Source organism: Tursiops truncatus, chromosome 16 (assembly GCF_011762595.2).
Source record: "Tursiops truncatus isolate mTurTru1 chromosome 16, mTurTru1.mat.Y, whole genome shotgun sequence".
NCBI classification, from domain to species: domain Eukaryota; kingdom Metazoa; phylum Chordata; class Mammalia; order Artiodactyla; family Delphinidae; genus Tursiops; species Tursiops truncatus.
Genome location: NC_047049.1, coordinates 53,974,472 through 54,001,537, shown reverse-complemented (window position 1 = coordinate 54,001,537; position 27,066 = coordinate 53,974,472). Strand labels below are relative to the sequence as shown.

The 27,066-nt window shown below is 46.8% G+C and overlaps 1 long non-coding RNA gene and 1 pseudogene across 4 annotated transcripts in view; one reads left to right on the top strand and one right to left on the bottom strand.

Annotated features, from left to right (window-relative positions):
• The window catches only part of LOC109550135 (uncharacterized), a 226,181-nt gene that overhangs the window by 12,859 nt on the left and 186,256 nt on the right, over positions 1-27,066 (bottom strand). The window lies entirely within an intron of this gene.
• On the top strand, positions 8,127-10,727 carry LOC109550134 (E3 ubiquitin-protein ligase Hakai pseudogene; annotated as a pseudogene).

The window sequence follows — 27,066 nt, the reverse complement described above, 5'->3', positions numbered from 1 at the left end:
GCGGTCCACAGACTTCACCAGTCTAACCAAGGGGGTCCTTGACCCACTGGAAATAAAGAGCCTCTGTTATTTAATCTCTCTCAGCTTTAGTTTCCTCACAGCAGTGGCAAAGCGAATAATAATAATATCTATGTCAGAGAGTTTTTGCAAGCATTCAATGTAACTGTGAATATAGAAGTTCTTTGTTAACTAGAAAGAACTATAGAAATTTAAGATATGAACATTTCCACTTCCCCAGCAGTGCCTACCACAGTCCTCTGTACACAGTAGGTACTGAGCAAATGCTTGTGGCAGTGAGATTAGTTGAGCCTACAGCCTGGCATCCCTCCCCCAGGAGACTTCTTGTGCAATATGTGAGGAAGAGGGAGAGAGAAAGACTGCAGAATCCCGGAGGTTCTGAGGATTCTCTCACAATTGTCTCTGCAGAATTCCCAACCATCACATCTATTTAGACATCACACTGGGGAATGAAAAGAGGAAGGGAGAGATGGCCATGTTCTGAGCGGAGACTTCCTGCTGACGCGGCTGGTTTTAGGAGTGCGACTTTGCACAGTTTGTGAAAGCACGTGAACCTTGAAATAGAACCACGGACCTCTTAATTCATGTCTCCGTTATTTGATAAAGTATAAAGTAAATGAATGCAGAACGTTTTTCCTTTAATTACACAAGGGGGAATGGGCGGGGGGTGTGAGGCGGGCAGAGCAGAAGATTGAGGGTGAGGGGCCACTGTGATGCATTGTGCTTCCAAAGCAATTGTGCAGCACGGATGCTGCCTGCGTGAGGGCTTCTCTGAGATTTCAGTGGTGGGGAAAGAGGCTGAAGCTATGGGTCACAATGAGACCTACCCCAGAACCCAGCAGCTTCCGATCAGGTTGCATCTGAGACAGCAATGGGACAGGGGGGTCTCTGCCCTCAATAAGCTTACAGTTCAGTTGAGAAAACAGTCTGAAATGCATAAACCAGGCATCAATATTTGCTGTGTGGTTAAGACCATGTGGTTCAGTCCCAGCTCCAGCCCTGGGCGGGGGACCTGGCCTCTCTGAGCCTCACTATGCTGTCACGACAGATGTCCACCAAATATTTCCAGTTCTGCCCTCATGGAGATGGACAATGCAAATAAACCTCCGAGTAAATAATATGTCAGACGTGGGACCTTGGGTCTAACCCCTTTCTCTCCTCTCTTTCCGGATTCTTTGACTAACCATCCCCTTCAAATGACTGCAGATAGATGGTCGCTCCAGGGAGCGTGGACCCGAGGCACAACCAATTTACGTGGCAGTAGTTCAGACTCATGGTGTCGCATTATTCAATTATTTAAAGCTGAAATTGTTCCTTCCAGGCTGCTAAGAGCTCATATTTTATTCAATTCGATTATGATTTGTTAAATTAAAAGTTGGTCTGGATAACAAGAGGATAACTTAAGTGTTAAGAGATGGGGGTTCATTATGGATTGAATTATGTCCTCCCAAATTTACATGTTGAAGTCTTAAGCCCCCAGAACCTTATTTGAAATAAGGTCATTTCAGATATAATTAGTTAAGTTGAGGTCATACTGGAGTAGGGTGGGCCCCTAAGCCAATATGACTGGTGTCTTTTTTTTTTTTTTTAATTTTTATCGGAGTATTGTTGATTTACAATGTGTTAGTTTCAGGTGTGTAGCAAAGTGAATCATTTATACATATCTATATCCACTCTTTTTTACATTCTTTTCCCATATAGGCCATTACAGACTACTGAGTAGACTTCCCTGTGCTATACAGTAGGTCTTTATTAGTTATCTATTTTATATATAGTAGGTGCCCTTTTTAAAAGGGGAAATTTAGATACTGACCCGGATACACGGAGAAGTCCATGTGAAGATGAAGACAGAAATTGGGGTGATGTGTCTTTGGACTTCCAAGGAAGACCAAAAGTTGCCAGCCAACCACCAGAAGTTAGCAGAGAGGCATGGAACTGATTCTCCTTCACAGGCTGGAACCAACCCTGCCCACACCTTGATCTTGAACTTCTAACCTCCAGAACTGTGAGAGAATACATTTCTGCTGTTTAAGCCATCCAGTTTATGGTGTTTTGTTACGGCAGCCCTAGGAAATGAACAGAGGTTCTAACTTGGCTTTCTCCCGGCTGAATGACTTGAACAAGTTATTAGAGAGGCAGTACAAGTAGTGGAGGGCAGGAGCTGGGAGCCCACCTGTTTGGCTTTGAATCCCACCTCTGCCACCACAAGCTGTGTGATCTTGGACAAGACTCTGAACCTCTCTGTACCTCCATCTCCTCCTCTATAAAAAGAGATGAAAGACTAGGTGGTCTCCAGGAGGCCTTGCAGCTCAAATACTCCACAAGTCAAGCGTATACACCTTTAAAATATAGCAAGGGGCGCCTTTGGTGAGATACTAGGACCATCCTAACAGGATCCTGAGGAGAAATAGCCACATGGCAGAAGTTGCAAAATAAAGGGACATGCGGGACAGAGCCAGAAGATGTTCCTGCTGACATGGCTGATTTTTATCATAGGGAGGATGTTTGCGATCTGCTCAGGTTACTGGACCCTTAATTGAGTAGAAAGCTCAGAGTGGGTGAGCTCTTAGCTGACCACACGGTAATGGGCGTGGCCAGCACCTCTGAACCCAGAGTCAGAGCAAAGGAAACTGCAATTTGGCCACTGAAAACAGCTTCTTGCTCGATGAATTTAGGTATTGACTAATAGTTCAAAATAAATATTTTGTTTTCGTAAATATTTGTTCAGAGTCCGTCCTGAAATCAAAGAGTGGCTTAGATTCCAGACCCTTCGAAGGCCTAGGAGTGGCCCCCCTCTCTGCACTGCTCTCCAGGGAGGTCCCCAAAGGAGCCAGGTCCCCACTGTCGCTCCTTACAGGCTGGATGGCCCCGCATAATTAAAACCTCGGTGGATTTCTTGTAATGTTTTATTGCTAACTTGAAAAAGGGCTTGTGGAGACGGATTCTTCGTGTTGTGTCAGGAGCACAGCGTGTTCCTATTTCTCTGTCAAAAAAAAAAAAAGAAAGAAAAAGAGAAAGAGAAAGAAACACAGCCCAATGACAGCACAACCTGCCCAGCAAAACGGCCAGCTGTTCTTGTCATGAAGCTGCAAGGTGCCCAGAGTCAGCTGTCTGGGGCCCAGCCCCGGCCCGGGTGCTGTGTGGGTAGCAGAAGAGACAGGGCAGCAACCAAGACCTGCTCAGAGAACAGTGCAGCTTTCCCCATGCATTCCTACCTGAGCAACGCTCAGGTTGTGATTTCAGCAAACAGCTGAAATCTGACGGTACCGGGCGAGGCAAACATCCTGCAACGGACCAGCCAATTCACAAGCGTTAACCGCACTGGGGTGAGATCTTGGACAAAGCATTTGGTATGGCTGATCCTCTACACGTGGGTCACACACTGATCAAAGTCACACATTGATACAGGGCTGTTGGGTTCACGACCAGGACTCTAGAGATCCTAAGGTCATTTTTGGTGACTCAGTAGCAGGTTGAGTACCCGTTCTGTGCCGGGCACTGTTCTAGGAGTTAGGACACAATAGTAAATCAGTAAATAAAATAGCCAATATGTCCTGCCTTCATGGAGTTTGTATTCTAACAGAGTGAGGGTGGAAAGTACCAACGCCACCTGCAGCATTTACAGAATCGCTGCGAGGATTCTGCCACAGATTACAGTGTGACTTGGAATGTCATTGTCCCTCTTCTGGGCTTCACTTGGCTCATCTGTAAACTGAGGCAGAGGCTGGTATTCTCTTGCGAAGACACTGGCAGTTTCCCATCTAGGCTGCATCCTTCAACTAGCTTTGTGACTGAGGGCAAGTTCCTTAACCTCTCAGTGTCACAGATGCTTCATAGGAGTGTTGGAGAAACAATTGAGTTAGTACAGGTTGATGGCTTTGCAGGTACCCAGCACACCGGGGACACTCAGCAAAGGTTATTATCATCCAAAGAACATAGAACCAAGTGAATTTCATTCCTCCCTCCGCTGTCTTACCCTCGAGAGGTTTACTTCTCTCCAGAGAGAAGAGATGCTACGGGTACCTCTCCAGGCCTCAGCTTCTCTCTCACTTCCCCTCACCTGACCCAAGTCACCTGTCCCTCTGCACACTTCGTCACACTCCCCACAGCAGGAAACTTCCAGCCGTGGGACTCGCTTCCTGGAAGAGGCATGATGGCACAGTGGGGGACAACTTGCTCCGGGGTCAACGTAGCCAGGTGCAGACCCAGGCTCTGCCACCTCATAGCTGTGTGACCTTGGGCCAGTTACTTAGCCTCTCTAGAAGGTTAATAACAGTGGCTACGTCACAGGGCTGCTGTGAGGATTAGGTGGGAGGATGACGGAAGGTGCTTAGGATGGTGTCACGGAGAAAAGGGCCAACACATGTCAACAATGGTAATAATAAACTCCTACAAAGACCCACAGCAGAGAAGAACAGATGTGTGGTCTCCCGGCATGACTGAGCTCTCTGTTCCACCGCAGCAAGGACATAGCCAGCACCTGCGAAGGCCTGGGAGAGCCTGTGAACGTTTCCACTAATGACTGGAATAAGGACATGGAAAGCCAGCTTATCAAATTTGAGTCTGACATGAATTTGAAAGGAAAGATAAATGAATCGAATGAAAGTCTGATCCAAAAATCTTTCAGCAGGTAGGACTGGTAAGGAACTGAACAGATGGAACTGAACAGAAGAATCTAAGTCCTGTGCTTGATCCCCCCGTGCGACTGCACATGCTTGATAAGGGACACAACATTTACCAGCAGCGAGGCTTCGAAAACGTGTGGCGCTTTAACCGAGAGTGAGTGTAGAAAAGTCCACAGTGTGGTGTGGCCGCAAGAGTCTTTGCTAACTTGGGTCGTGTTAATAAATGTCTAGAGCCTATAGTAGGGGAGGTGAGCGTCTCCTCTTCTGCCCTGAACAATCAGAGCTCCATTCCTATTTTGGGAGCCGTTTGTCAAGAGGGATACTGGTATCCTAGAACATGACAAGGAAACAGACACCAGGGAGCTCAAAACCGAGCTGTCACAGGATAGGTTCACCAGGAAACAGATTCTAAGAGGGAGGGACTCGGCCGGGGACCCTCAGTAAACAGCACTCCTGGCAGCTGTGGGAGTGCGATCCTGGCAGATGCGTGCAGCCTGGGCACCACATCACAGTGTCCACCACAGTCCACCCCTGGCAGTGCCCGGCTCCACTATTTTATATAAGTTCTTGGAGCAGCTTTTGCTCTGTCTCCGGTATTCTGGGTGTCTCTTTTCCTGGGGAAGCGTATAAAAGGGGAGTTAACGGGACAATCTGTAGACACCACTACTGCAGGAGATGCTCATAATCTCCCTCCTCCGCTACCTGTTCTAGAGTCCCTTCACTAGGCACCTGGCACCTATGCTGGTCTCTGTGGCTCATCTGGTGTCCTGACCCAGATCCTGATTCCTGAGGGGTCTGAATCCCTGGTTGCCATACTCTTCTCAGACCTCTCTGTGTAAACGGGACTTACTTCACAGGTTACCGTGTTTCTCAGTTTACCATCAAGTTTGGGCAGGAAAGAACAAGAGACTCCCTCGTGCCTTGGTACCAAGCATATTCTTCTCTGCCCTTTTTTTTGTTTGTGTAGCAATAACCTTACTTCCGCCTGACAATCAAGGTCCCTTAACCCTACTACGTTAGTGCCTTTTTCCCTTGCCTACTGGTCTTTCAATATAAATAAGCAGCCCAGAGAGACTGGGTGACACCATACCCTAAAGTTTAACGAGACTCTTCCTGTGTCTCCTAGTGAAAACATTCCTCCTCTGAAAACCAGGACTTCCAGTGTTGTGGAGACAGGAAGCACAGATTCCCCAAGTGGGTCTCCGGCAGTGATGGTAAACAGACACCCTCCTGTTTCTACCTCTCATTACCCACACCCATTCATTCTGTCTCCTGGAAATGTAGCACCATAAAGTGGTCATTGATTTAGAGTCCATCATGCATCCTGGAGAATGGTGTCCCATACGCATAGGCATCATCTCCAAACTGGTGCCCCAGCAGTACACTCAGAGGCTGTCCCATCACTCTATCAGGTGGTAGTGTCTGGGGGTACAGTTTGTGGTGGACCTGAAAGATCCTGTGCTCTTACGCCCACTGCCATACCTCGTGTGTCTTAAAATGATTCTCTTGAATCATTTGGTTTGATGTTATATGGGATCCAGAGTTGGTGGGTCAAATACTGCCTAAGCCATCAGACTTGGTGCAGGCGGAGGCCCTGCAAGGCAGGAAAGGTAAACCTATACCCAGAATGTATGTCAGTTCAAATCAAAATGAATCAATTCCCCTTCCAGAGGGAAAGGGGGTCAAAGTAATCAAGTTATCAGCAAGTGGCCAGTTGATCTCCTTGAAGGACGGTGCCGCATTGGGGTATCAGCGTTAGTCCGTGTTGCTGGCAGCACAGACATTGGACAATGGCAGTATCTAGGCCAGCTTTGATGAGTCAGGAGCCCTTGCTGTTGGGATCACGTGTAGCCTCTATTCTGGCCCCATGACATCCATTTGTGCCAGCATGAGGGTGGCCAAATGGCAGAGGCTGGTCGGCATCATGGCATCAGAGTCATTCTGTCATTCTGCCTCTTCCAGGGTGGATGCTCTCTCGTGGATGGTAACGTGTAATACAAAGATCTTCACACCACGTGACCACTCCCATAGTTTCATCCATGTGCCTCTTGCCTGGACCTTCTTATCACTTCTCATCTTTCTCCTTCCAAGACTGTGACCAAGAGCTCAGTTATGCATTGCGTCCCATGAGTCCATATGTGTTCCACCTCAGGGATTTCTCTTTATATACAAAACTGATGATTAGGTATACTGCTTGGGGCTCTGCCCACTGGGAGGATTTCCCCTTTCTGCTGGTTTTCAGGGCCACCGCTGAGTAGGACTGTAGCATAGCAGCAGTTCATTTCCAGCTTTTACCTGTATATCAAGTCAACATATCCATGAACAGAACTCGACTTTTTTTCTACTCCAGCAGCTAGTCTTAAGGTACTCCACCCATGAAGGCTCAGGTGGGAGCTGAAAAACAGTGATAGACACGACCTGGGGGTTTGGGTCTCTTACATGGGCAGCTTCCTGGTGTCATCTGGCTGCTTCATGCCTGATCCCAGATGTACCACCTCCACATTACACCAGTCTTACGACTTGGTGGCTCTGCGTGAACCCCGTTTATGCTGAACACGTTTGGCTTCATGGTCACTTGATGTCTCATGGTCAAGGCTCCATCTGTACCAATGCCCAGTAGCATGCTAAGAGCTACAATTCTCCACTGCAGGTGGCATGGCCTTGTTCCGGAACCCTAGGGGCCTGTGCAGTAATTTTCCTTTTGGAGCTTACTATAAGCTCCACACAGCTTCTTTTCCCATCACAGATACCTGTAATACCATGGAGTCGACCCAGCCTTGTGGCTCACACAGCAGGGCTGCTTGCACAGCAACCTGGACCTGCTGCAGGAATCTTTCCCACAAAGTTAGGGGTCTTCCATGTCACTTGATACACGGTTTGGAACAGCTTTCCCAAGTGCGGCATATGCTGCCTCCAGAACCCAAATGGGCCCACTAGGTGTTATACTTCCTTCTTATTGGTGGAGGATTTAAGATGTAATAATTTGTCCTTTACTTTGGAAGGGATGTCCTAGCACAGCCCAGAACACCAACCCCTAAAAACATCACTGAAGAGGTGGCTCCCTAAATCTCTGTAGGCTGATCTCCCATTCTCTGGAGCACATGTCTCACCAAGGTCTTCAACATCCTTGCAACTTCTTGTTTAGCCAGGTTTATTGACTCGGTGTCATCAATTCCACAGACCAATGAGATGTTCCACAGATTGTCTAGACGGTTCTAGACCTTTGGGACTCTATGCTGATAGAGGATAAAAGAGTTAACTACCCCTGGTGAAAGACCATAAATGTGTCTGCTTTTCCGCCTCCGTGAGAATGTGAATTGCCTGGCCCTCCTTCCTGGTGTCATCAGTGAGCACACACCATGTACCCGGAGCTGTCTTTATCTGCTCTAGCAGAATCACGGCAGCTGCAATCAGGGCTACTGCTTGGTCAGACATGTGGTTCACCCTCATCCTCCAAGATCCATCTCATTTATGTGAATTAAATGATAAAATGATGGGGGAGCCGAATCATGGATCACACTGACAATGAGTTACAAGGCACTAATAGTTCTGGATCATTGGGTGGTCTTGATGTTCGAAGACGAATTCCTATAAAGCTCATCTCCAAACAAGGGAACAAAGCCAAAGCTTCACCTCGAACTCCAAGGACTATAAACAGGATGCCTGCAAAGGCTCCAGCTGGTGATGAAGAAGGATTTGATTATAATGAAGAAGAACGGTATGACTGTAAAGGGGGCGAACTGTTTGGAAATCAGCGAAGATTTCCTGGACACCTTTTTTGGGACTTTCAGATAAACATCTTAGGTGAAAAGGATGATACACCAGTTCATTTCTGTGACAAATGTGGATTGCCTATTAAAATCTATGGGCGAATGATTCCATGCAAGCATGTTTTTTGCTATGACTGTGCTATTTTACACGAGAAAAAGGGAGATAAGATGTGTCCAGGCTGTAGTGATCCTGTGCAGCGAATTGAGCAGTGTACACGAGGTTCTCTCTTCATGTGTAGCATTGTTCAAGGGTGCAAGAGAACCTACTTGTCCCAGAGAGACTTACAGGCTCATATCAACCACCGCCATATGAGAGCTGGAAAACCTGTTACCCGTGCTTCACTTGAAAATGTTCATCCTCCTATTGCCCCACCACCAGCTGAAATCCCCGATCGTTTTATAATGCCGCCAGACAAGCACCATATGAGCCATATTCCGCCAAAGCAGCACATCATGATGCCACCACCTCCTTTGCAGCATGTGCCCCACGAGCACTATAATCAGCCACATGAGGATATTCGTGCTCCTCCAGCAGAATTGTCCATGGCTCCACCTCCACCTCGCTCGGTCAGTCAGGAAACCTTTCGTATTTCAACAAGAAAACACAGCAATTTAATAACTGTCCCTATTCAGGATGACTCAAATTCAGGTGCTAGAGAACCACCACCTCCTGCCCCAGCACCTGCTCACCATCATCCTGAATATCAGGGTCAACCAGTGGTCTCACACCCTCATCATATTATGCCTCCACAGCAACATTACGCACCACCCCCACCTCCTCCACCACCAATAAGCCATCCAATGCCACATCCTCCCCAGGCCGCAGGTACTCCTCACCTGGTGTATAGCCAAGCTCCACCTCCACCAATGACCTCTGCTCCACCACCAATCACCCCTCCCCCTGGACATATTATGGCCCAGATGCCACCTTATATGAATCATCCTCCTCCAGGACCTCCCCCCCCCAACATGGTGGTCCACCTGTAACTGCACCCCCTCCTCACCATTATAATCCTAACTCTTTACCCCAGTTCACTGAAGATCAAGGAACTCTGAGCCCTCCATTTACACAGCCAGGGGGAATGAGTCCTGGTATATGGCCTGCACCGAGAGGGCCGCCTCCTCCTCCACGAATGCAGGGTCCGCCTTCTCAAACCCCACTTCCTGGACCACATCATCCAGATCAGACAAGATATAGACCGTATTACCAATGATAATAGTATTTTGAACTGAAGATATGATGAGGAAACAAACTTATGTATAGTCAATCTTTTAATTAAGCTTTGACTGTTTGGGGAAGGGAAAGCGCCTCTTACTGAGGTGGCTGTAAAACACTTAGGGTCTTGTCTCTTAAAATGGTTTTAAATCTTGACCTTAGGAGTGATTTCAAGTACTATACTGTAGTGCAGATAAGTGGCTCAGTTGAGCACAACTATATTTTAACAAACTTTCTTCCCCTAGTGTGGTAAATTGACCCAGAGGTGACCATTTGTAAAAAATTTGAAAGAAGTTTTTCGTCGTTCCACTTTCAAAAGTATTGCTTTTGTTAAACCCAATGTTTAGTTTTTCTTGTGATACATTTTGTTAACCTGTGTAAAAGGATTAAATTTCAATATGGTTGTAAAAATGCTATTTTTATGTGAATTTAAGTGCAGCCACATAGTGTTTTTTAAACCATATGTTTTACCACTAATTTCCCAAAGTTATAATAAAATCCTAAAAGTAAAAATCTACTAGAATTTACTGCAAGGCACACTGTTAAATGGTAGAAAATGATTTCACATGTTAGGCACTGAAATTTTGAGGTATATTAGGTGTATAATGCACCTGACTTGGATGCCTTTTCATTTGTAGGCAGCCTCAGGAACACCAAAATACATTGGAATTCCAGTACTAAGAAATATTTATGTTTGTAATACTGAAAGGCAGTGTTCGTTACTTGGAAAGTTACGGCCAAAGTAATCAACTCTGTAGGCTCCAAGCTGTTGGGGATGCTGGCACCCATTAATGCTTTTTAACTGAATGGTTGGAATCATGTGATGCACCACAGATTAATCTTAAGTAACGTTATTTTATAGAACTGTTTAAATGGTGTGCTTTAGATGAAGTGTATTCCTCTCTACTCATTGTCTTAAACTAAATATTTAGGGCTGAATAGGCTTTATGTAATTCCTCATTTCTTGGTAGAATTTGATCCCATGCTTAAGTGGGTTCTTGTTTATTGGGTTTTAAACTATAATTTGAATGCCATGGAGAAATTTGAATAATGTATTAATGAAGGACATTCTTGTAATCAAAAAAAAAAAAATAAAAAAAAATAAAATGATGGGGACCACCACCCCTGCATTCTTTAGGACCTTAAAGGTGGCACTAATCCCTGCCATTTCCCTTTCCATCTTAACTGAGGGTGGGGTGGAGAAGTTTCAGAGGCTTCCGCTCAGGCTTTCCCACTAGGATGCCTTGTACCCCATAATCCGAGGAACCAATGCAAGGGATCTGCCAGCTGCCAGGTATATCCATTATCACTATGCATTTAAGGACCGGGGAAATGTCCCCAGAGTGGCTCAGCGAACGCTGTATATCCGCATGAGTCAGATCTGTTCCAGGAGTGTATTTATAACCTGACCCCACAAGCACCCACTCCAGTGGTGACCACGATGACTTTGAGTCACTGTTTATCAATGTCAACTTTGAGTATTTGTCATTCCTCAGTATATAAATCCCCAAGGACTAGGATAGTCACCACTGAACCCAGTCTCCATGGTGATGCAGAGTCCTTCCTTATGGACACCTAGCCCCTCCTTCAGTCAGTGGGTTCCCAGCCTGAAAATCGTCTCAGATCCAGAAACTGGGCAAGGGATCATAGGGTTTTTGTTTTTGTCTTTAACGGGGACAGCTTTTAGCCTACTGATCATTCATCTTTGAATTCTTTTGATTTTGTAGATTTGAGCGATGCCTCTGTTAGCTTCTTCTACCCCGAGGGGAGGGTGACGTACTCATCTCGGTTTGAGTGGGATTTTCTTGGTTTTAGCAGTGAAAGACCTGTTCCCAGGAACCCCCTCAGTCCTGAATACACCAGCACAGTTGGTCACCCTGCCTTAGGGACACCTTGATCTCCAGCCACACCCATAAATCTGCAGGTTGGGCACACCCGTCTGCCATTCTGACCTTACTGGTCACAGCAATCATCGTGTCCACCCTGCTTCCAACAGAGAAGCCCCACCTCCCGGCCTCTGTTCTTTCCTGGGATCCCAGTTGGTGGCAGGGAGAGCAGGTCTGTAACAATATCTCCTATGGCCATGCCTGGTCTGCAGACCACACCCTCACTGAACTCCTCCCTGATGCTGGACCTCCTCACCAGCACATCTCCCACTGCTTTGATGAATGGCGTATAATCCAGGCCATTCTGTGGAACAGTCAGTTGGTGGGGTTTCCAGCCTTAAGTATAACATCCTCTCCACACACTCCTCAGAATTTTTTGATTCCCTCTCCTGCCATCTGCCACGGTAATTCTGGCATTTCTACTGCACATAGTGTGGGCCATGTCTTCTTCCAAGCTTCCAAGAGCTTCCCAAGCAGCATGTTAGCATCATTTCCCAGGGTCCTTGTCAGGGTATGAAATCTTGTATCAGGGGAGAGTCTTCCGTATTGATAAACTCACTCATCCAGCTTTATGCTCCATCCGTAGCAGCCTCAGTTTGCCACGTGTACACCCCTTGCCAGTACGCATGGTGGGTCCCACACGTCCTTGGGTCCCAACTTCCTTTCCTCCCCTAGAAGGTCCCCCACTTCCCTGGGAGTTTGTGTAGTGACTTGCTGGTTGGTCCAACGTCCAGGAGGGGAATAGGATACCTCCTGAGTGGACAGATGTTGTCATGTGAGGTGGAAACCTCTACATCATCTTCAAGCAAGGGAGGGGTGGCACTAGACTTTAATGGTGGGACGTGGGCTCAGTGGGTCTGGGGTTTCAAAGTTCTCAAGTTCATTGACCCCAAGCCTCACAGTTCTGCTCCTTCCAAATCAGGGCCCTGATCTTGGCATCACCAACTTACGCTGGGTGAGGATTCAGAATGTAGTCTTCTCTGAGCTCCACCCTTAGGATTAAGTCTGGGTCCTGAGCCTCAGCTTTCTCTTCTCTCCAGCTGCTGGAGAAGTGAATCTCTCTTTATATGTAGCCAAGGAAGCCCACTGGCTTTCACTCCCTGCCTTCAACTGGTCATCAATCAACTACAGACTTTCATTGTTTGTTTGTTTGTTTCCAATCCATCGGTTGAATTCAGCAAGAGCCATACAATTCCACTGTCCTTATAATTACTAATTTCCCCGAGCCTCTCAACCTCCTGAAATAGGCACCCTGCCCTGCATTCCCTTCCACCAGCATCCCAACCCAGTTTCTCCAGCAGGAAAAGTCTAACAACTGCACAGGCAGGAGCTCTCAGTCCTGCACCCACCATTAACAATGGGGTCTTCATTGCCCGTTGGCCAGTGGGGGATCCAGTGCCACGATCCCATCTGGAGTCCACTTCCTCAGCCCACTCCCTGTTTCATTTGTCTTTGGTCAGGGTCCCAGAGAGTCTGCCATGAAGCTTGGCATGCGGGAAGTTTACTGGGGCGCGTCCTCGGATCAACTCCTGTGGGGACTGAGGAAATCACGACTGGGCGGGGGGGTGGGGGGGGGGGCGGGGGGGGGTTGAGCTGCAATGCGTTTGCAACAGGGCCTCAGCCACCCCACGGCAGCTCTAGAGTTGGGAATGACTTTTCAGAGGTGCTTCTACCAGTCATTGGCTGTGACTGCCCCCGGGGAGGGGCAAAATCTTAGGCCAGCCAATCCCTTCGGCCCAGGACAATTCCTGAGAAGGATTTTTTTTCTTTCTTTTCCAATAATTAACCTTAGCCTTCACTAGGTTAAGTATTTGACTTCACATCCTGTGAAGCCAAAGGAATGGTCCCTTTAGTCCTGAGAAAGGAGACAGATGGAAAACTCACGGCGCTTTTCTTTTTAGGTCAAGGGGAGGAGCACTTTACCTGGACTAATCCAGGCACTATTTAGGATTCTGGAACCATCAGCAGGATTGCCTCTTGGACCGGAGGTCATCTGGGAAATTATTGCTTGTAGCTCCTCTGATGCGGGACCCACAGGGCCTTGGCTGGATGAGGGAGACCCAACATCTCCGGAAGGCAGTGTGAGCCATTGACAGGCAACACTCCTGGCAGCGGGAGAACAAGCAATTGGGTCCTGTGGGGAATCTGGGTGGTGCTCCTCTGCACCCACCACGCAAGCCGGGAGAGGAGAAGCCAAAGGAACAAAGGCCAGGAAAGAGGAGGCTCCAGGGACCTGATGCCACACTCAGAGCTCTGAAGGGCTGCGTGTGCTCCGAGAAGCATCCTTGTTCTGTAGGATTGCATGGGTCAGCTCAGCTACAGTGGGCAATAATTATAATACAAATTTCACCTCAATCAAGGGAGGACCTTTGAGCTTCGGACTCTTAGGAGACAGATCGGGGCAAACTCCAGAAAGATGGCGCTCCCTGTCTCTAAGGTATAGAAGCAGAGACTATCCCCCCAACTTTGAAGCTGTTGTTGAAGCTTTAATGATGACTTAAGCATCATTCATTCTCATCTTGAGCTTTGGAGATGTGGACAATTTCTGCCCGACTAGTCCAGCAGATGTAGCTCTGCTCTTAGGTACTTAGGGCAATGCCCCTACTCCGGGTCCTGTTTTCTTTTAGGGTTCCAGAGGAGACGCTGGATGGGTCTGAAGAGGGAGACAACAGGGTGGGCAGATTTAATGGCTGTGCAGCGAGCCGTGGAGTCCATGGTGACGTGGGCTGTCCTCCAGAAGGAACTCTGCGCGCCGAGCCTCCCTGCTGTCGTTGCGTGCCCCTCCAGCTGGAACGCGCATCCGCCGGTTCTGTGCCCAAACGGGTATGCGTCCCTCTGTGTGTACACAGACATGCACACGAGGTCTTCCCAACACAAATATATATTTAAGATTTACTGTTCTGGAAAACCTAGTGAATAATGTAAATGATGAAAGCCTGCGTCTGGCAGAAAATATTGTTCAGGCTGCCTCATTGACATTCAGCCTCTCATGCACACTTGGTAATACACACGCCGTATGAATTATGGATTCTGGGCTTCATCTCTCACACGACACATGAATGTTTGATAAAGATTGTTTCCAATATTATATTTTGTCAAAATGCTCATCTAAAATTCAGTCAAAAATGCTTTCCGGTAATTATGCACTGACTTCATAGGGAGCAGAGAAGGGGAGGTAGCAAGTGCCCCTCCGTGGGGTCATTGCTTTATGTGTGTGTGTGTGTGTGTGTGTGTGTGTGTGTGTGCGCGCGTGTATGCGGCTTTTGTTACCCCGGGTATTTTTGCTGAAAGGGAGGGGGAGACCGACAGTGTTTGTGCTGAAATTCTTTATTCCTCCTGCACGCCCTCATTACAGAAGCAGCTACAATAAGGTCTATCCTTTGCCTTGCAGACACCTGGTAGTTCATTCGTTCCTCAGATATTTTTAAACTCACTGCTGGCTCATTGGCACCGTGGCCTTAGTCTGGCCTCCTAGCAGCTTGTGCTCCCCAGAGCTTCCAGCTGATTGTCTCCAGCGCACATTCTTAGCCCTCGCTCCTCAGCCCCACCCTTTACTTTCCTTCAGTGGCTCTTCATCTCTCACAGCAGAGATGGCAAATCCCTACACTCAGACTGCCAGCTCCACTCCTGCAGCCAAGCAGGCATCACTAGTAATCATGTCCTTCTTTCCCCCCGACTCCACCTCAGAATCTTTCTTAACACATGCTCCAGGCAACCACTATCAATCCGATGATGATGACATACAAAAGGAAGCCTATTTATGCTTCAAGGGTAAGTTCCACCTCTGAAGCGTGGCATTCTAGGCCCTTTAGGACCTTTCCACAGCCTGTGGTTTCAATTTCATCTCCAGCCTTTCCCTTTCCAACTTCTCCGTGTTCTCTAGTCCCCACTCCACGCCTCTACCTGCTTTTCACCCTCCTGGTATGCTCTTCATCTCCGATCTCCTTGGCAAACTCCTACTCATACATCAAGAGCTCTATAAAGCCTTCCTCCTCTCCGCCAGGTCTGGATACACTGTCCTCTGTGATCTCAGGGCACTCTCTCTGTGTACATCTCTCTACGTATCACAGAGTGTGAAACCCCCAGGGGAGTTTACTAATGGGGTGATCGAGAGTAAGGAGGCTGCCTAACCCAGTCACCAGGAGGGACTCAGTAGATGCAGTTGAGTCACAGTGCAAAGGAAATTGAGGTTCTTTGCTCGCAAATGGCCCTGGCCTCAATGGAGCCACAGCATAGAAGATAGAACATTCATAACTCAGATATGGGAAGGATATCCCCTTTATCTTCCCCAGTATCTAGGAAAATCACTAAATCACTATGCATTTGGTAGCTGTGGCTTTAACAAAAAGCAAGGCAGGCAAGCATCCTTGGAGGTGCCCAGTGTTCTTCCGAAACCTCTTCACTCAAGTGTTCCTTTTCTCTGTGGGGGTCAGTCCCCTACCCAAACCCCTTCCAGCACCTGCCTTGATGCATCTCTCTTCCTCTCCCTCTGCACTCACTACCCATGAGAAATGGGAAGTCCATCCCAGACGCCCTTTGAATCCACCCCCTTCTCCGTTTCTGCAGCCCCACCATGCTGCGGGCCGCCAGTATCTTTCCTCGAGAAGACTGGAATAGCCTCCCGTGGTCTTCCTGCCTCCCATGCTTCCTCCGACCCATGCTCCATTGGCAGCCAGCGTGATCTTTCTAAACCCGAATCTGATCATCTTACTCCCTGCCGAGAACCTTTTGATGCTTCTCCATTTCTCTTAAGCTAAAGGCCAACTTGCCCTCTGTGGCTTGAGGGGAAGGAGCAATATGCATAATATTGAGCGATCAGTAAGGCCTGGCCATCGCCCATCAGAAGAGATGCAGAGAGGGAGTTCCCTGGTGGCCTAGTGATTAGGATTCTGGGCTTTCACTGCCGTGGCCTGGGTTCAATACCTGGTCTGGGAACTGAGATCCTGCAAGTCATGCGGCACGGCCAAAAAAAAAAAGAAAAAGAAGAAGAGATGCGGGGAAACAACCATGAAGACCAGGGATTGAGGATTAGCTCCAGATGAGCGAAGCAGAAGGCCTGGGGCCAGGTCCCGTCCTGACTGCTCTCTGCAGCCACATCCACCTCTTTCCCCATCCTTACTCTCTGTCCTCCAGCCCACTCCTCTCTCACTTCGATGTTTCTGTCGTCCCTTCAGCAGAGAGGACACCACATCACAGCAGAGAGCCGGGCGCAAAATACGTGTTTGAAAAATATGTATTGGATTTAATGAAAGGCCAGGCAGTGCAGCAGCCCCAGGGGTCCATCAGGAAAGTCTGCTATAGCAGCAAGCAAGGCTCCCCACATATCAGCCAGGCATGTGAGCTGGAGCTGACAAATGCAGCATCGGAAACATGGAAGCATGTAAGCAGGGGTGCTGACAGCCCCTAAGCTGAGTGCTGAACAAACGCTGTTCTCTAGACATTGAATATTTCAATATAACTGGTGTGAGAATTACAGCCCTGGATTTCAGCTGTTCCCAGGAGGGCTGGGAGCAGAGAGTATGCCAACAGGGAAAATCCCTGTGAGAATCCCCGGATGTGTTTGTTATATAGTTTGTGTGTATCTACAGCCTTCCTGTCTTTCTTCCACAAACGCTGCCTGCCTGCCGACTCTTTGCCAAGCCCTGTGCTGGGAACTGGGGATACAGTGATGGAGACTGCAGGCCTCTGCTTCCAGAGCTCTCACATTCTAGTGGGTAAGTCAGACGAGCAAGCAGACGTGCTCTGGGATCAGGAGAGGCTGGCCAGACTGGGATGAGAACCCACAGGTGGAGGACCCTACCAAGACTGGGCATTGGAAACCCAAGTTTCTAGGAGAAGGGGCCTCAGGGCTAAGTCCACACGGATGAGTAGGAGTTTGCTGAGTGGAGTTGAGACAAAGGACAGAAAGGCGTTTCAGGCACCAGGAGCAGCACGTCCGTAGGTCTGGAGGCCGTAGAAAGCCCTGGAGTGTGGAGAAATCGTCAGGGAGTTCATCAAGGCCAAAGCCAAGGGCCAGATGAAAGGTCTGTATGCTGAGATCAGGAGTCTGGACACTGCCCTGAGGTTTTAAGAGGGCAGTGTACACACAGGTCTTAGAGGGAGTCAGAGCCAGAACTGGATCTTGAACCTGTGTCTGCTTTGATATTGTGAAGAAATAAAATAGATAAATCACTAGCTAAATGAATCAAGAAAAAAGTGCAAATACATATATTTAGAAATGAAAATGGGGAAATGACCATATATAGAGGAAATTAAAAGAATTACAGCATTACTCAGTTTTGAAAATAGATTTGAACACATGGACAAATGGGTGATTTTCTAGAAATATAAATGATGAAAACTAACCTCAGAAAAGATAGGAAATCTGAATAATCCAATTACCAGAGAAGAAACTGAGAATGTTGTCAAAAGCCACTATTCATTAAAGTACTAGACCCAGACAGCTTCACAGGTAAAATCCATTACAAGTTCAAGAAGTAGATCACAGCAATGCTTTTTAAAGTGCCCCTGAGCATTGTGGGAAGGGGGAAAAGGACTTTCAAGTGAATCTAAGAATCCAGTATAATGGTGAAAACAAAATCCAGAAACAAAGAACGCCACCACCAAAAAACTATAGTCCTATCTTTAACACAACGTAAATGCAAAACGCTAAATAAAATATGATCAAGGAGAACACAAATATATTTTTAAAGGGTAATATACGACCACTACATTGAGTCTATTCCCTGATGCAAGGATGGTTTTCTATGAAGGAATCAATTAATATAATTCACAATATCAAATATCAATAAGAAAACCATGTCATTCTCCATATATTCTGGGAAAGTAGGTGATAAAAAATTCAACTTTGATTCCTGATTAAAAACTCTTCATTAAATAGAAAAATATGGAACTTCCTTAATATGAATTTTTACACATATATACTTATATATATGTGTGTATGTATATATATATATATATCTGTACCTGTATTTACCTATACCTGTAGTTATATATACATGTCGTATGTGTGTGTGTGTGTGTGTGTGTGTGTGTGTGTGTATATATATATATATATATATATATATATATATATATATCACAACTCAAGCCAAAATTCAGTCATTTCTGATGGCAAACCACTAGAATCCGTTCCATTAGGGTCAGGAAGAAGCAAAGAATGCCACTGTAATTTGCTCATCGTGCAAGTCTTCATCCCTCCCTGTGTCTATGTCATTAGCCATGTGATTTTGCAGTTTCTCCTCCTAAAGACAGGGTATCTTTCCCACCCCACTGAGGTTTGGTTTGGTCATGTGACATGTTTTGTTTGGTGGGAAGTGGGCAGAAACGACAGAGTGCCAATTCTGAGGACTGATGTAAGCAGCATCATGTATTTCTATTCACCACTTTTGCATTCCATCATCATCATAGAAAAGGATGCCATAGTTTGCTAGCTGGTCAAGGAAGATGAAAGATACACAGAGCGGACCTGGACCCACTTGCAGTCTGGAGCCAAACCCAGTCAAGCCCAGCTTGGATCAGCCCCCCTCAATTGACCTACAGATATACGAACAAGGATAAATTATTATTTTCAACTGAACTTTGAGTGGTTTGCTATGCAGAGTTATTGTAAGCTGATACACCTATTGTCATGACTAATATTAAACATTGTTTTGACCTACTAGCCAATGCAAATAAAGAAGAGAAAGAATTAGGAGGCAGAGCATTGAAAGGACCATACAAAATGATCATCAGTTATTGGTCATCTGATTAGACACTTTTAAAACAAGGAGAAAATCCCAGATTTTTAAAAAAGTGCAAAAAACACTAGAAGATTTTAGTAAGAATCAGTATATTTAAAAATAAATAGCTTTCCTATATAAAATAACCAATTAGAAAATTAAATGAAGAAAAGAGCCCATTTACAGTAATAAAAAGATTTGAAAAACCTAAAAATATGCTGTATACAAAATGAGCCTAATCTATAGGAAAAAAAAATTATCAAACTCTACTGAAAGACATAAAATTAGATTTCAATAAATGAAAACGCACCTTGTTCTCGGATTAGAAGAGACCTGCTGTAAAGATTCCACGTCCCCCTAAATTGATCTATTAGTGTGATCCAAAAGTCCCAACAGCTAGCACCCAGGCGTATGACCTAGACTCTGCCAGGTGATCCCACATGAGACCTGGATTAGGAGAGGGTAATAGGAAAGCAGGTGCCACACGTGATCTGAGTTGATGGGGGAGGTGGTGGAGACACCAGGCTTGTGGGTGGGAGAAGCAGGGGGTGGGGGCTCCTGATGACCACCCTCGCCCCCAAGTGCCATCAGGGAGGGCTTCAGATTTGTGCCCAGAGGTGGCAGCAGCAATGGTGTGTTCCCCAGAACAGTCCTCCAGGGAGGCCAGCTTCCTGGCTGCACAGCCACCAGGTCTGATTCTCTGGCCTCCCTGGAGAGTCCCCCAAGAGATCTTAATAAATCCCTTTTCTGCTCCAGTTGGCAGAGTAGGTTTCTTTGTTTGCAATTTCAAATCCTGAACGGTACACAGACTAAATGAATAGAATAGAAGGTCCAGAAATAGACATATATATCTGGAGGGAATATCAGTAATGATAGCATTTATTGAGAACCTACTCTGTGCCAGGCGCTGTTCTACATACTCATAATTATCTCATTAGCCCTTTCAACAACCCTAAATTATTATTTTCATTTACAAATCTGGTAACCAAGATACAGAGAAGTTCCTGCAACTCATATACTATAGTAAAGTTGACATTTTAGTTCATTAGAAGAAGCATCACTCAATAAATAATTTGAGGCTAACCAGCTGGAAAACTAATGTGGATCTCTATCTCACTCCTTACACTAAAATTAACTCCACATTGATCAAATAGGAAAGAAAAAAAAATTAAGCGATAAAATAAGTAAAGGAAAATATAAGAGTACCTTTCATAACATTAAAGAAGGCCTTTCTAAGACACAAAATTCAGAAGCCATTAAAATACTGATAACATTAGTCACATTAGCATGAAACAATTCTTCCTGGTAAGGAAGAGAAGTGGAGACAAACCCAGATTACAAGAATAGCAGGCCATCTGACAATGGGCTAATATATGTAAAGAGATCTTGTAAATCAATAAGAAAAACAACAACAATCCAATGTAAAGAAAGGGCAAGGGCATTTCAGAGAAAAACATTCATATATAAATGACTTATAATCCCTCATACTTTTAAACATGGAAAGTAAAATAATAATGTGGTATAATGTTTCACCTATTAAATAGAAAATGGAAAAACTCAATAATGTGTGTCGTTGAAGAAGTCATGTGGAAATAGGTGTGTGTCCCACTGTTATGGAGTAATTGTCATGTGAGGAAAATTTTCCAATAAATATTTTAAAAATTACCTACATTTTGAACCTGTAAATCTACTTGTAGAACTGTATCCTGTAGACACACTCGTGCATGGACATAAATACATATATAACTAAAGTCTGTGGTAAAGTTGTTTGTAACAGCAAAAGCCTGAAAACAACCTAAATGTCCATCACTAGGGAACTTGGTTAAACAACTAATGATATGCAATAATGATAAGGAATGAGGTGGAGGCATTATCTTTAAGATAAAATTCTTTTTTTTTTTTTTACAAAATCAAGGTGCACAGCACTGTATCAACTAGACGCCATCCACTAGAAATTTCTGTGCTGTTGGAAATGTTCTACATCTGCACTGTCCAGTAGGGAGCCACATTCAGCTAGTGATGTTGGACGTGCAGCCAGTGTGATTGTGGAGCTGAATATCTAATTTTAATTTTAACTTATATCGATCTAAATTTAAATAGTCACATGTGGCTCTGGTGCTCGATAATGCAGGCTGGAAACACATCTGTGCATGTGAACAAAAGTAGCATTTCTGAAAAACCATAGAAGTGGTAACAGTCATTGCCCCTGCCAAGGAGAACAGGGGTGTCAGATATTTCTGAGAAGAAGAGTTCTTTGTCTATTTGTATCTGTAATATCTGAATGGTTTACCATGTGTGCAGTGACCCATTTCATATTGAACTAATTCATCAAAGTCCAAAATGAAAAGTTAGGAAGTTCTTGAGTGAGCTTGGGTTTTTTCCATGCAACAGCAGTCAGAGTGGTGTGGGAGAGTGCAGGGAGGGTTCGTGGGCAATCCAGGTCCTGAAGTGAGTCAGTTGTTTGGGCCAGAGGTTGAGAAAAGGGGCCGACTAACCCCAAATGAAGGAATCCTGAGCCGTGGGGAGCATCTTGCTGCCTTGGAAGCCAGCAACCATGAGGAATGGAAGCCACGCAGAGGAATGATTGTTGCCAGCAGCCCACATGTAGACACTTGAGTCAAACAATTAGATTATTCCCAAGAGACATGTAAACAGAAGAGTTGAAGAGGAAGGGATAGATTGGATTTGCAGAGACAAAAAAGGCAGAATCAACGGAATCTGGCAGCCAATCTGATGTGGGCACTGAGAGACAGACACAAGCTTAGGCTAGCTTTTGACTCTTGGCTTGTATGACTGAATTGATATTGTGGCCATTGGGGAAATAAGGTTTCCAGGAGGAGCAGGATTGCGAGGAAGAGATCATACCTTCAGTGTTGGCACGTTGATCCAGCTGGAACTTTCTAGAAGCCTTCAGATATTTAGGTCTGAAGCTCAGCAGGGAGAACTGCGCTAGAGAGAGCCATTGGGCAGATAACCAGATGTGAGTGATCATTGAGGCCAAGAGAACTGTCAGACTCACCCAGAGAGGAGGTGTGCCAGGGGCAGAGCCCATGAGAGCGTTAAGCTAATGCAAAAGGCTCGGGAAGGGGAACCAGCAAAAGACACTGAGGATGAGCACGGAGGGAGGGAGGCAGGAGGGAGAACTGGGGAGAAGGGCCAGGGAGGAGGCGGTCTCAAGAAACAAGAAATGCTGTGCAAGGTCAGATGCCATAGAGGGGTCAGGCAAGGTGGGGCACTGAAAAGCCCATGGCACTTGGCGATTAGGAGGTCATGTGGTGACCTCAGTGGGAGCAATTTCAGGGGAGTACAGAGAGGGAACACATGATTTCAGCAGGTTGAAGGGTTAATGGGAGATGAGAGAGTGGAGATCATGAGGGGAGGCTCTTGTTATGTCTGGACACTAGGCTGTGAAAGGAAGGAGACAAAAGGAGCAGTGTCTAGAGGGCAGGCTGACGAGAGGGCTGTTTTTTTTTTATGTTTGTTTGTTGCTTTAAGAGAAGGGAGACGGGATAGGATTACAGATAGTGGTGAAGGACTTCTCAAGAAACCAGGCATAATTAACAAAGCAAGGTCCCTGAGGAGGCAGGGAAAGGTGGGCTCCGTGATGCACGGGAGGTTAAGACCTGATCAGGAGACCTCCTCTGAGAAGGGCAGGAAGGGGGTCCGACACAGAAACGAGAAGGAGGGGTGGGAGGCCAGAAGCCGAGCAAATATTTTTGCATGGTGGCTTCCACGTCCTCAGTGACATCGGAGGTATGATGACGGAGATAGGAGAGGGCAAAGCGTGGTCGTAAGTAGGGTACGGAGGGGTTGAGTCGAGTAAAGATGGCTGGCTTTGCAGAGGGTTCAGCTGAGACTGGGCCATGAACATGGAGGGGTCCAGAGGCTCAGGTGAACGTCTAGAGCGCTCCATCAGTTCACAGCAGCCTAAGGACTTCTGCAGGCCCTGTCACATCTGGCAGGAGGAGGCCACCCGTGGGGGAAGGAGCAGGGGAGAGTGTTGTTCTATGGTGGGGGTCTGGAGCGCACTCTCTACAGTGCAACTCTGAGCCCCATCAGGCAAATGGGATTAATGTTTTCCACCTCGTAGATAAAGCAATTAGCCTAGAACTTGACACCCAGAACTCTCATTAAAGATCGGCTATATCACAATGAATAGTATGGGATTAAAGATACCAAGGGGCCTGAAGAGAAGGGTGGAAGCAATATTCCAAGGAGTCTAGGTGAGAGCCCAGTGAAGGAAAGGATCAGAAAACCATGTCCTGAGGCCAAACCCAACCCACTGCCTGCTTGGTAAATAAAGTTTTATTAGACGCAACCATGTCCATTCTTTATGCAGCATCTCTGGCTGCTTTTGTGTTACAAGGGCAGAGTTGAGTAGTTACAACAGAGACTGTATAGTCCACAAAGCCTAAAATACTATCTGACCCTTTAAGAAAGAATTTGCAACTCTGGGCTGGAGGATAGGAGGGCTGGAGAGAGTCAAGCTAACTAACTAATATAAAATAAAAACAGGAGGGTGAAAAGATCTGGAGAGATGGGAGGTTGAAGTCAGAGAATAAGACTAGGGATGAGGGATCCGGATGTGGAGGCTGCCCTGCAGTGGGCAAGGAGGAGTGGGTGCCTATGGCCGAGGCTGGATGAGGGCTTTGGAACTCAGGAGATTGACCCGGGAAGTATCAGGCTCTCATGATAAATTGAGAATCAAATGGCTTGGTGGGTCATTAGATAGAATTACCCATGTGGATGCGGGTAAGATGAAGAACATCAAGGCTTTCAGTCACAAAACACGGTGCCCGGGAAGTCACCAGAAAACGCCTCCCCAAAAGCCATTTTCCACTTCTTTGCTATCAAAACTTCGATCTTGTTCAGAATGACAGTGTGCCCTACCCCTAGAGATGAATCATGGTTTGTCTGGACCCATCAAGTATTGATATTCCCTTCTGGCTGATGTTTACTTTCCCAGACTACCTTGCAACTAGAAGTGGTCACATGATGAGTTCCAGCCAACGGGACATCTCAGAAAGTCAGCTTGGGGCTTCTGGGAAAGCTTTTTTTTTTTTTTTTTTCTTTGTGGTATGCGGGCCTCTCACTATTGTGGCCTCTCCCGTTGCGGAGCACAGGCTCCGGACGTGCAGGCTCAGCGGCCACGGCTCGCGGGCCCAGCCGCTCCACGGCATGTGGGATCTTCCCGGACCGGGGCACGAACCCGTGTCCCCTGCATCGGCAGGCGGACTCTCAACCACTGCGCCACCAGGGAAGCCCAAGCTTTCATTTTTTGACGACAGAGAGATTTGCTAGTGCTGCCCTTCTCCCTTTTTTGCCTTGAGCACAGAGCTGATGCTTGGGGCTGTGGCAGCAATTTTGCGACCATGAAGCAATAAATATAAGGGCATACATGCAGCATGCTGAGGATGTTGGAGCAGAAAGAGAGCCTGGCCCTTGACTCCATCATTAAACCCCTGCGCACCTCTAGACTTTGTGAGTGAGATGAGGGAATGACTTTATTGCTGAAAAAAAAAATGTTTTCTTTTTTAATTAAAGGAAGGAAGTTCAGAGGTAGTAGCTGGGAGCTGGAAGAATGGCATGTGGGGTTGGAGGGAGAGGAAGCAGGCAGGGGGCTGCTTTGAGCAGAGAATGTGTGAGTACAGATGGGATTGGGAAATGGGTGGTTAAGAACAGACAGGAAGAGGCTTTGGACGTTGGGTTTTGAGGAGTTTTGGTTTCTTCTGCAGACCACGGGAAAAGATCACTAAAATTTCTTTAAAATCATATAGATCATAAGCTTGATGTAAGTGATATTTGCCAAACTTTGTGCCTTCTTCAAATGTCCTTGAGACATTTACTTTTCTGCCTTTTCTTGAAAAGAAAAAAATGGCAATGGATTTGCATTATTGTAACAGTTTTTTTTTTTTTCTAATTATAAAAGCGAAATATATTTAGACACTTTACAAAGCAGATAAGAAAATAGAAGAAAACATTTTGGGTGTTTGACCTGAGGGTGGATGGAGATTGAGACAGGAAACAAGAAGATTCATTGTAACTCACCTTCCCTGGGCCTCAGTTTTCCCACCTGGAAAATGAGCAGATAGGCCTGCAGCTAGGGAAGTCTCCACCCAGCCTGATAGCCCAGGGATGCTCGATGCTGTAGCGTGTTAACACACACACTACAGATGCCCTGGGTCATGGTGAGAGCCATGGTTAATACCCAGGAAGCTTGTCCATCCATCTTCTATGGGTTCACACACAGTGGCCATTTAACTCTCACTTTACAGATGTAAACTGTGGGCTTGGAGGAGATAAGGTGATGACCACAGCCCTAGAGCTGTCCCGTCTCAGAGGTCAGAATCACGTCCAGTGCTCACTTCTACTCCCCAGAACCGACACCCTCTCTCCCGGACCTGGACCTCACTTCCTTCAGTCACTCAGCAGTCCATTCCCCACAAGCTCAGGAATGGCGGTGGACTGGGATGAGGGCGGGTCCGGAGGGCTGGCACGTCACTCAGCAGGACCAGCTCAGAGAGCACCAAGGTTCCTCCACCTCATGCTGGCAAGGTGATGACCACCTGGTTCTGCTGCGTGTGTCTGATGCCTGAAACGGCCAACTTTGTCCACCAGGGTACCGCCGGGGACCAAAGAATACAGGGAATAGCTTCGAGTTTATGTGTCTGGTGTTAAAAATCAATAATGTCCCTCCTCGGGAGGCACACTCAGGGGCAAAATAGAGCGAATCGCTTACTGGCTTCTGCGTGCGCACGGGCAGATGATGAAGCAGCCGAGGAACCAGTCATACATCGTAATAAAGTACCCTTCACCTCTGTCTCTGCATCAGCGAGCGTGCACCCCACCCCACATCGACCAGGAGCCATTAACCCCCACAGTGCTGGGCCGTCACTCACCCCTAATCCCCAGGAGCAGCTTTGGCATGGAGGCTGCCGGGGGCTTCCCCAGGAGGAAGGCATTCAGAAATATAAGCGTGAGCCTCCCAACGTCCTCCGAAGGTGGATAAGTTTAGAGGCTCTGTCTGGCTTTCGAGGGAGGCGGGCTGTCAGTGGGCTAATGCCAAGTAAACAAGCTGCTGCAGTTTACCCCCCACTGTCACCCTCCCCTGGGCGCCGCGTCCTGGCTCATCTATTCTAGGGCACTTTGCTCCCCCGTAGAACATTCCATCCCTATCCATAGAACAAGAGCATGTCTGAAGAAGAAGAATTCTGTGGCAGCGGCAAAACTGCTTGGGGGTTCGGCACTCACCACTGGAACCATCCTCAGCATTTGCCACATACTGGCCCTTTGGACGCTTACAGTAACCTCGTGGGAGACATGCTGTTATTACACCATTATAAAGATAAGGAAACTGAGGTCCAGGAGGGAGAAGGAGGAGGTCAAGCAACTTGCATGTCTCACATGTGGTGACGCTGGGATTGGAGCTCAGGCCTCAGCTCAGACCCTGAGCTCTTGACTACTCTATTGTTTCACCCATCCCTGTGGTCCCTCCACCTTTGCCTCATTTTACAGTTGAGGAAACTGAGACCCAAGAATCAGCAGAGATTGGTCCAAGGTTCCATAGCCAGGCAGCCCGGGATGAGGCCCAGATCACAGGCTCCCATCTGAGGCTCTTCCATGGCTCCGTGCTGCCACTTGCTTTCCTCTAGGTTCTTGCCTTACAGCAGCAAAACCAGGCAGATTTGGAGTTAAAATCCAGGCCTTCTCAGAGCCCCAGGGCCTCCAAACTTCTATCAGTCTCAGAGGAGCTGGCATCCTTGGACCTCCAGCTTCACAAAGTGTTAGTAACAAGTGTGCACGCACTTCACCGTTTACAAAGCTCTCTAA